The following is a 10921-nucleotide window of genomic DNA, read 5'->3' on the forward strand; positions in this document are numbered from 1 at the left end:
GGCGCGGGCCCCGCCTGTCGCGGGGCGGAGGGCGGTTGGGGCGTCTACGCACCGCCCCGCGCCTGCGCGACCTTGGGGCCGTCCCGGGCCGTGATTTGGGGGGTGCGGCGTGGCCGGCTGTGCGGCGGCGGAAGAGCCGAGGTGTGGTGGAGAGCGGGTTGCGGGCGGGCGGGCGGAGCGTGTTCTGAGCGGCTCCCTCGGTTGAGGGGGTTTCCGCGAAGCGCCGGTGCCTTAATTCTCAGATTCGCTTACCACAGGCTGCGTCTTTATCTCACTTGTAACTGAAAGCAGTTATCCGGTTTTTTTCATTTTTCTCTTTGTTCCTGCGGTCAGCATCGAAGGATCACGCTTATATTGATTTAAGGTCGCCTCGAGGTGTGTTTTTAAGTTGTGAATTGACTCTTAGCACTAAATTTTAACGCTGTCACAAGAGAATTACGGTCCAGTGTGTAGGAATTGTGAGAATTATGAGCCGATACACATAATAAACCCTCGTCTGATTAGATTGCGTTTTCCTTCCAAGGCAGAAATGACCTATGCAAAACAGCATCTCGCATTAACATACGACAGTGCAGTGAATTGGGAACACTGAGGGCCAGTCTTCAGTAGTAAGTTGAGCAAATAGTCACAGTTTATTAACCTTTTTCTGGCTTTGGACCATTGAGCTGAAGCACTAAAGCTTGTTCTTTGTAAGGTTTTTGCCTGTGAAACTATTGACCAGCTGCTTATTTTGCAATAGCTGTTAGGGTCAGTGCCTCCGTGCAAACAAGCTGCAGCTTCTTCTGTAAACAGTAACATGTGTTTAAGAATTGCCTGAGTATAAATAAAGTGAATAAAAGTTGTTTCCCCTCCTACCCACTCCTGTGCTTCAGCAAAGCATACTGGTGAATGAGCTGTCCTCACACAATATTCTGCAGGAAAATGCCGAGCTGGTGCAAGTAACTTCAGGTTAGCAGGCTTTCTGCCATCTCCACTGGCAGCATTCTGTCCCACTTCCTTTCTTGTCCAGGGAGAAGTTTAAGGTGAAAAGCCTAGAAGGCTGCAGTATCTAACACTGAAATCAATGTCTGGTTTAGTATATGAAGCTCCAGAAGTCTTTCAGATGGTTCTTTGGGAGTATGGTGGAGGAAAGTGAGCTGGGATAAGGGCTTTGGTCTGAGCAACTTCTCTAGCCAGAGCAACAGTGAAGATTTGTTAAGCAGGAACATGAAGGTTATGGTTTCCTGGAACAAGGGGCCTTCTGGAGCTGTGGCAATACACCAGCTCCTGCTCTGCCCTCTGTTAGCACTAACTATGACAATTGGCAAAGAGCAGCGTTCTTCAGCTACTGCTGATCTGCCTTCTCCTCAGCAGTGGCTCATCATGCCTCAGAGGCATGATGTACCCTCCAATTTTAATCAAATGCCTTGACTTATGCTAATCAGTACTCCATTTCAATTTTTTTTTAATGCCTCCCATGTGTTATAGAACTACTGCTCTAGGTTCATTCATCATTTTGTCAAGTGTTGATGAATTTATTGCACAATGTTTAAGTGTTACTTTATTTCAGACTGAGAAAGATTAATTTAACAGAAATCTCCTTCCTAGGGATCTCCAGTATGGCTGTGGAGTATGTAGATATGTGACCTGTTGCTCCAACTGCAAATGGTTAAATATAAGCACTCATATGTAATTTTGTACTGATAACAAAGAGTATAAATTTGTAGGTCATTTTCAAAAGAACAGTGGTATGTGAAGCTGTGGTGGTATTGTTCTGAGAAGACTGCAGAAGAAAATAAAACCCACAAAACTTTCTGTTCTTTTTGTCTCTGTGTAAGCTTTTACCCCTACGTGTATTTTTAGATTGCTCATAAACCATCAGAATCGCTATTGAAAAACATCATTTGTATAGGCTTTGGAGACCAAAAAAAAAAAAATAAAGTAGTTTATTTGTCCATCCAGTTAATATGGTACATAAAATCTGCTGAAATGTTATTTCACACCTTGTGCATGCCTTTGTTAGTATTTCCAGGTGTACACTTCCCAACTCGCTGTACTGTAACTGTTTCTGTTAACAGTGATATCGCTGAGATCCTGGGCAAATAAAAGGCAAGAACAAGTTCTGCATGAACACATGGACGTACGGCAAGGGTGGAAGTCTGCCCTGTACATAATGACTTGTTCTGCTCATGCATCTGCACTCTCAAACTGCTTTATAAAATACCTTATTATAAAGGCAGTATACTCTGGTAGGAATTGTTTGTCTTTGAAGTTCTAATTTTTAATAACATAAATGCTGAAAAGTTCACCTCCAAAGCCAAGCAGAATCTTGGACATACCTGAGTAACCCTTCATTAAAATAACTTCTTTCTCCTTTTCCTTTGAGTAAAATCAAAGAAATAGGTGTATTACTGCTAAGCATGTTTGCTGTTAAAAAAAAAGATGTTCTGTCTTGTGGCTTTCTCTAGCTTAGAGAAAGCCACAGTTCTCCTTCCTTAATATTTAGAAAAAAAAGTATGTAGTCTGTAGCTGACTTCAGTAGAGGAATTTACTCAATTACTCTTTGTCTAAGTGAGTTAGGAATTTTATTCTTACAGCACTTGTAAAATTTGAGGAAAAGTCTAAGAGAGGAGAGCTGTAGGGGCCTCACTTATCACAGAAGCTTGCCAGTGTCCTCTTATAACAGTAACAAGCTATCTAATCAGCGTATGAGAAGTGTGAGCTGAGGTTTAACAAATGTAGTTCTAGGCTGTCACACAGACTGTCTCCTGTCTGGTAGACTGTCCCAGCAAACTAAACTCCAGAACAATTAGACACTGGAGCTCTTAAAAAATGCCCAGTAATGGAAAAAGTTCAATCTAGAGCTTGCAGCCAGCCCTTAAGGTACAAATCTGTCAGGAATCTTTCTTACTTTGACTTTCAGAAATCTTTTTGTAAGAGAATATGAAAGCATGAAAAAACGTAAATGTGTCTCAGTATTGTAAGGTGTATGCAGATGTTTTAATTACATAGTACTTTTCTTAGGAAGTGATCCTGTTCTATACTGACATATAAGCCTTCTTGCTGGTGTTGCTGTTGAAAAGAGTTATGTTTCTGCCATCAGCATTAAGTTATGGAAAACTTGAAGAAAGGGCGCTCATGGTTTACCTTTCAGTCTAGAAAACGTGAGTCAATAATTTCAGAAAATCACGCTATAGTTGAGTTTGGAAGGGACCAACTTCCTGCTCAAGCAGGGTCAACTAGCGCTGCTAGCCCAGGACCCTGTTCTGCTGGGTTTAAGCATTTCCAAAGATGGAGGCCCCAAAGCCCTTCTGGGAAACCCACCCTGATTTGACCACCTTCACAACTAACAAGGTTTTTCATACCATTAAATACTTGTTAGAGGTTTGGGTTTTTTTTTTGTATTTCATTTTGCGTTTACTATCTCATCCTGTCACAGAACACCATTAAAAAGGATCTATTTCCATTTTCTTTACTCCCCTTGACCAGATAAATGTACACAATGGCAAGGTTCCCTTGACCCTTCTCAGGGTAGAACAATCCCAGCTCTTCAGCCTCATCTCGTGTGCCAGAGGATCTGGTCTGTCTGTCATATTTGTAGCCTTAAGGTAGACTCCCTCCGCTCTACCCTTGTCTCTCCTTGAACAGTGATGGACTTACTAACGTAGACCAGGTGCAGGACTTATTAATCTTCCTGCCTAGGTGCAGGGCTTTGCATATTCCTTTATTGAACTTCACATGATTCCTGCTAGACCATTTCTCCAGCCTGTTTTGAGGCTGTTTTACTCCTCCCATCATGCATGCCAGCCACTCATGTACTTTGTGTCATCTGGAAATTTGCAGAGGGAGCCTCCTCTCATTAATGAAGATGTTAAACACTATTCGCTCCAGCAGTGGCCCCTGATGCATTCCACTAGTGTCTGACCTCCAGCTGGACTCCTTGCACTGATCACAAGGCTTAGAGCCAGGCCATTCAGCCAGATTTCTTTCTCACCACACCCTTATCTAACTCATTCTTTGCCAGTTTAATCTGTGAGGATATTATGAGAGGCAGTGTAGAAAACCACGATCAGGCTCAGATTCCCACTAACCAGATCTCACCCCTAGTTCACTCGTCATTGGGTTATAGAAAGCCATCAGGTTGGCTAAGCATGGTTCCCCCTGCACAAATCCAGGCTGAATATGTATCCTTTTTCACTGCATTTCCCAGACTCTCCTTTGAAGTTCTTATTTGTTGCTCTGGAGGCTCAGTAGAGCTTTAAGTTCCTTGCCTTTTAGGGGCTCTTTCTTCTGCCTTGCCAAGTGTTCTCATCTTTTTTTTTTTTTTTTTTTCCTGAATCTCTGTATTACAATTTACTCCATCCCAGTTTTCTCCCTCTACCATGTTCTGTTGCATTTCACTTCTGTTCATTCTCCAAGGCCTGCCCCCAAACATGTTTGCTTCATCTTCTCTCCTGTTAGGTATTCCAGGATTTCTTCTTTCATTTCCAGTTATCAGTGAGCAAGCACATCACATAGGATTTGATATAAGACATAACAGTTCTTTCTTTTTCTGTTTCCATCTGCCCTTTTCTTTTCCCTTTCTCTTCTCTTGTCTCCCTTCATTTTTTTTCTTTTGACGTATTCAGGAGAAGGATAATCTCTCTGAGGTGAAAAGTATTTTCCAGTATACAAACTGACACAAAATTGTAGTGTCTACAAAGCAGTGTATTCTTTTGTTTAAAAAAAATGTAATGTCCCTATAAACAAACTCCTCTTTCTGAGGAATATCACGTTATCCTCGTCTCCTGGAAAACAGAACCATCTGGCCGCACTATTTCAATTATTTCCCAGCTTCAGGCTAAGGAGGATGGCCAAGACTATCCTCGTGCAGCGATCAAAAAAAAAAAAAGATGATGATTAGAGGTGAAAGTGTCTGATAGCAAGAGCTCTCTATCTGTGGTATTTCTCACACCTAAAATTTGTCCCAGTAAATTTATCTGAATTCTTCAAGAAAAAAAATAATATCTATGGTAAAGAAGGAAAGAGTATTATATGTCTATTCTTCCAAGCTAAATGATTTCTTTCAAAGCTCTAAACCTTTTCTTGCTCTTTTGGGCTAGCCTTGTTTCAAAAATAATCCCTTTGTTCCAGTGTTTAAAACAGTGTTTAAAAGATCAGCCCTCTAAGGAGTATTAAGCAAACAGCTCACCTTTTAAACTTAAATCTGTTAGCAGGTGTATCCAGAGATCTTCACACACTGAGAAGAATACATGTCAAAATAAATGCACAACTTTTATGACCAAAAACCACATGACTAGAGAAATACTGAAAATGAACTTAGGGAAAGAGAAGGCTCTAAGTTCTTAAAACACGTTGCTCTCTTTAGGTGACATTTTGAAATTTGTCTTTTTGCATGAATGTCTCTAAGAATGAGTTTTGGGGGTTTTTTTTATTATTTATTTATTTATTGTTAATTCCAGTCAGACACAGGCTACTCTTGGAGTTTCCACTCTAACTAGAATTTATATTTTTATTTGTGGCACTAATTTGATCATTGACATGACCTCATAATGATCTAATGTCATGTATGGACAATTCAGATTTATAAAGGAAAGAAGAAGAATCAAACAAGATTGCAAATGGATTAGACAGAAAAATCTTGCATGACTTTTAGAGCAGCAAACATTTTCCCAGCGGAAGAGTTTCTGGGAGTTTCCATTAAAACAAACAGTCCTGCAAATAAAAATCTCCTATAAACCAAGTTTGCTGAGTGCAAGTTAAAAAGCATACCATGAACAGAGAAATATATTCAAGTTTCTCTTTTCGAACATTGGACCCAAACAAACACTTCTGCTTCTTAGTATCTAGCAATACTTTTTGCTGTGAAACAGTTCCATTTTTACCAACTTACTAACCCAGGCAAGAGCAGTCAAGAGCACAATTTCAAACCTGTGATTTTATAGCAGGTAAGTTGTTCTGACATCCAGCACCCTAGCATGAAAGGAGTGGAGGGAATATGTGGCTTAGAAGGATATCTGGCTTAGAAATCAAGTTCAGCCTTGTCTTGAAGCAGAGTATCTGGCACCTTCTGAAATAGAAGAACAATTAACATACTGATCACAAGGAATCTCTTGTGATTGAGCGAAGTCATGACATCTCATGACGTTTCCTACTCCATGTCTCAAGGGTTACAATTATAGCATTCTCCACTAGCTCTGTCAGAGGCCTCCCCAAAGAATGTCTCTTTCCACAGAGAGCTGATATACTTCTTGATAACCATGAGTGTTTCCACACAATCTCTCAACATTTGAGCAGAGGTACAGACTGAAGATAGAAGGAAAGGTAACCTACAAGCAACCAGAACTCCTTGAGACATCTACCCTACCCACATGCCCAGTTCTCATTGCCCTTCTGCTGCACACAGTGACACAGAATCACACCAAGGATGGAAGGAGACAACTTGAATTGTCCAGCCTCTACTCAGAGTGCTGTTAAAAGCAACTGAGGACATAGAGGCAGACTTAAATTCATGCTCATATGTGAAGGTGTGGTCTAAAAAGGAAGGATGAGAATGGTTGAGACGGACTACTACAAATAGTAGCTAAAAAAAAAAAAAAAAGTAATGTTGGTTTTTGTTTTTACTTTTTACTTTTTCTCATTGCTCAGTTAGATTTTGTACATGCAGATGCACATCTCAAAGACCTTACTTGTTTATTTTTTCTAATAATGCCAAATGTCTGAAGTTATTGCTTTTTTTTAATTATTATTATTTATGAAGAGAATTTACAGGGTAGCCTGGAGAGAATAATGACACTGCTAAAGCTCTTAGATGATAACTCTTCAACTGACTTTTTCTAACTACTTTTTAAAGAAATGTTGTCTATTTTTTTCCTGAAGGACACAAACATACTCCTGTGTGGCTGTCAGCCACCACTGGCTGAAATAGATGGGAGTCCTCCATGCGGTGAGTTTCAGACCTGGGCCTCTGGCACCTTCACCGTGCTCATCCAGATCACAGAGATCCCCTGTCACAAAGCTGTTCAAGACTTCATACTATTTATAGGCTCTGATTTTGCTCAGAGATGATCATCCAGTTAGGAATAAAGTCAGCAGACAAGTAATGTGCTGACTTGGTATGCCTGAGTTGCCAGGTACCCTGGGATGTCTTTGTGGTCCTTCGTATTTCTGGTGTGGTTATTTAATTAGCACTCTCACTGTGAAGAGGCTGGTAAGTGTCTCAGAAGACTAATATACATGGAGTCTAGACCTGCACAGACTGAAACCAGAGGTTTCAGTTTCTCACTGTAGATAACCAATGATATCCAAGTTTCTGTTTCTAATCATATTAAGTAGTTCCATCACGTTTTTAGTTTTTCTGCAAAGGAAGGATCACATCTGGTCCTCCTCCACCGTGTTGTGACATCTTGCTCGATGTGAATTACTCTTTAAAAGGAGAAGGGAAAGTTGATGGGAAATTAGTATTTAATTAATACGTATACAGTATGTACATACACTATCTGTACGTGCATTTATATAAAGTTTCAGTTACTATTTAAGCTCATTACAAACCCCCCACAGTTTAATGCTCTTTTAAATTTCTTTGCACAGGAATATTCTTATAATTGAGCACACAGCAGGTGACCGAGAAGGCTGAGCTTTTGCATATTACAAAGGAGGCAGCTCTGAGAAAAATCTGAGAACTGCTGTTTTTTTTTTTTTTCTCAAAACAGAGATGTTATAAAATTCTAACTACATTTTCCTTTCTCTAGGCAGAACAGATTTTTACTGCTTTATTGTAGATATAAAGTTCTGAGGTGTGTGAACCACGTGCATATTTGGGACTAGCAGAAGAGCTGTGGGATTACTGGAGCTCTTAGCATTAGTGTCTTTTCCTGTAGTGACTTGTGCGTCGACTCAGGAGCTATCTCCCATTTTGGTTCTTGACAGTAACCCAGAGAGTGACCAATGTGTAATGATTTTATTTATGTGCAGGCAGGAATTAATTTGATTTGTTATGAAGAAATGGCAGAATGGTGTCTGAAGTTGCATCCATTAAACAGAATATAGACTCACATGCTTCTGAAATCAGCTGTCTGTAACAACAATCAATGTTTATTATCAAGTATGCTTACATTTCCAAGAGTCAGGAACAGAAGCGGAAGCAGCTGTTTGCAGTTGTGTCAGTTTTGGTGATACCAACACGGACATCTAGGAAGAAATAGTGGAAACTACCGCGGTCTCCATCAGAATTTTGCCTTTTTTCAGGAGCATAATCTGTTTCACATACTGAAAGGAGTAAAAAAACAGATGGTCGTGTAACTTCTCTCACTTTCTTTTAACTTTGAGGCTTCTGCTCACAGTGTGAAAGTAGGAGACTGGAAGTTAGTGCGTGATTTTGTCCTTCTGCTAGCATGTCTGTGCCAAAAAGCCCTGTGGCAGACAGAACTGTGCTCCTGAGTGGATCTTCCCTTGAGTGAGCCTGGAGACGTCATGGAAGCATTGCATGGTGTCTGCAAGTCATTGCTGCCGTGCCCTTTGCCTAAGGACAAGAAGTGGAGTCCTTCATCAGTAAATCGTAACAGCACTGATTACCTGAAGTACAGGGGACAGGCTTGTTCCACATACTCGTCATCATGAGTCATTGTTGCGTTGTGTCATGTATTCCAGCCCTGTGGTATCAGGTTAAGGTGTGACAGTTAATTTTGATAAGCAGGAAGCAAGTGTCTACAAATCACTGCTACCTCCGAAAGGGGCTATTAGAAGATCGTATCTTCTCATCCATTTTGTAGTGACTTGCCCTGGTGTTTGTTACAGTTAAGGATTTTTTTCATGCCCGTAGCTGAGGTAAGCATGGGTACAAAGTGCTGTGTTCTGTTTCTAGGCATCACTGCTGTGGGGATTTGGACATCTGTAGAAACTTGTAGACATTTTGTCTTCAGTTAGCTCCTCTGTGGTTGAATAAAAAAATAAAATGCTTTCTATTCAAAACCTTGCCTTTGCTCTTTCTTTCTTCTTCCCTCCTCCAGCAAAAAGAGATATTACTCAGGCAATAAATATTTCTGTGTGTGAGAGAGTGTGCACGCATTAGACAGAGCTAAATGGGCAAGATTGCTTGGCAGCCTCAAGACACTGGTTCTCTTGCACGTGTGTTTGTTTGTGTACTCAGCACAGCGTTGCCTTGCTTTTCAATGGGATGTGACATACTCTGTTTCTCAATGCCATGAGGCTCGCCTGGGAGGCTTATATCATACAAACAGGTGTGGCCTCAAAAGAAACTGCATAATATTTCCAACAGGAACTTATTCACCAGTGAAGTATTTTCAGTTATCTACTCGTATGAGCAGAGCTGGTAAAAAAGTCTCACTGGTCAATAAAGATATGTGTGGTTTGAAGTAATTACTTTTCACAAAAAGCAAAAAAAGAAGACTTTGCTGGCTGGTTTGGATGTTCACATGGCACCTTACTCTTTGGTGAGAGGCCATCCAAGGCAACAGGGAATGGGCAACAGACCCTTCACAGACAGCAGGCACACCACACAGGTCTGAATACATCCCCTGAGCATCATTAGTGAAACCTATTGTGCAAGGGTAAGAGCACGGGCCACAGGGTTTTCATTCAGGGTCTGGCACAGTGGTACGTATCTACAAACCTAATGGAGCCCTGGCTGCAGTAGATCTATGTTCATCTATACCAGACTAAAAATGGCCAAATATGCCAGAACACAGATATTAAACAAAACTGCTTACAACATACCAGTGTTTCCCTGAGATTTTTATTATTTATCCTAGAAATCTAAGAAATTTAAAGAAACTCTCATCATACCTTCTTCTGTAAAAAATGGAAACAGAATAAATCCACATTCTGCTCTCACAAGTCTCTCTAAAGCATCTGAACAATGAGATGTTGCACACTTGATCATTCTGAATTCGTTTATGTCTGTAATCTTTTCCCACTTCACCTGTACATATGTAATCGGACCTTTACTCAGCAGATAATTACTTCCCTTCATACAAAGAACACTGCGACCTTCCTTGTCTGTACTATTCCTTGTTTTCAACTATGTTTCTGATGGCTAGAAAAATCATTCTCAAGGCTATCATTTCAAATTAATACAATTTATAAATGTGCAATGTGGACTAGTCATCTTAGATACAAAACCTCCTAGATTCTTCATTATAATTTTATTTCACTTCTACTCAAAGTGTATTGCACGCTATGATACTAGGAAGACACAAGACTGTTCCTCAAGGAGCTTCTGCCTAGACACTGCACAAACAATAAACAGAGAGGGGGAGATAAATGAAATAAGGGTCACAACTAACTTATAGTTAGTTTTAAAGCAGACCTCATCAGAAATTCATTTCATAATCTCTCTGCAGTGTGACAATTATGAAATACAAAGATCGTATCTAAGAATACATGCTTCAGCTCAGGACAAGGAGCAGTGTTTGAAGAGTTGATTTGACCTTCAGTGGGCCTCAACACCTATCTCTCCTTAGTAACCATGCTTTCCAACCACCCGTCTTGCTGCCACTACTCAATTCTGGAGACCCACACACTCAGTTACTGACACAGCAGATAGAATCTTGTGCTCTTGTTACTCACTGTAGCTTGATTTAGACATTTCCAGCAAACCAATTGCTTTGTGTTGTACTTCTGTTCAATGGCCAAGAGCATACGCTAGTTAGTTTCGTTATATGACACACTAATTTTCCATTTCAGCCCAACTTGCAGGCCCTTGACTTTTAAATAAAGACAGCCTCAGTGATACAAACTACAATTAAATGAATTGCACCTGAAGACATACTGACAGTACGGCATTTCAGATTTTCTGCCATAGGTGTGGGTCAGTTAGTAAGACCATGGCAGCTGTAAGCTCTCCACGTACTTAGCCTGAAGAAGTAACTGAAGTCCGAAAGGCCTCCTGGGAACTACAGGCTGGTGAGCCTCACCTCTGTGC

General features: G+C 40.6%; 1 long non-coding RNA gene across 1 annotated transcript; it reads left to right on the forward strand.

Moving 5' to 3' along the window:
* On the forward strand, positions 65-8031 carry LOC110389789. Its single transcript, XR_002433377.1, has 3 exons — positions 65-141; positions 6859-6925; positions 7954-8031. It is a non-coding gene; the product is annotated as an uncharacterized LOC110389789 (long non-coding RNA).

The sequence above is a fragment of the Numida meleagris genome, chromosome Z (assembly GCF_002078875.1).
Source record: "Numida meleagris isolate 19003 breed g44 Domestic line chromosome Z, NumMel1.0, whole genome shotgun sequence".
NCBI lineage: Eukaryota > Metazoa > Chordata > Aves > Galliformes > Numididae > Numida > Numida meleagris.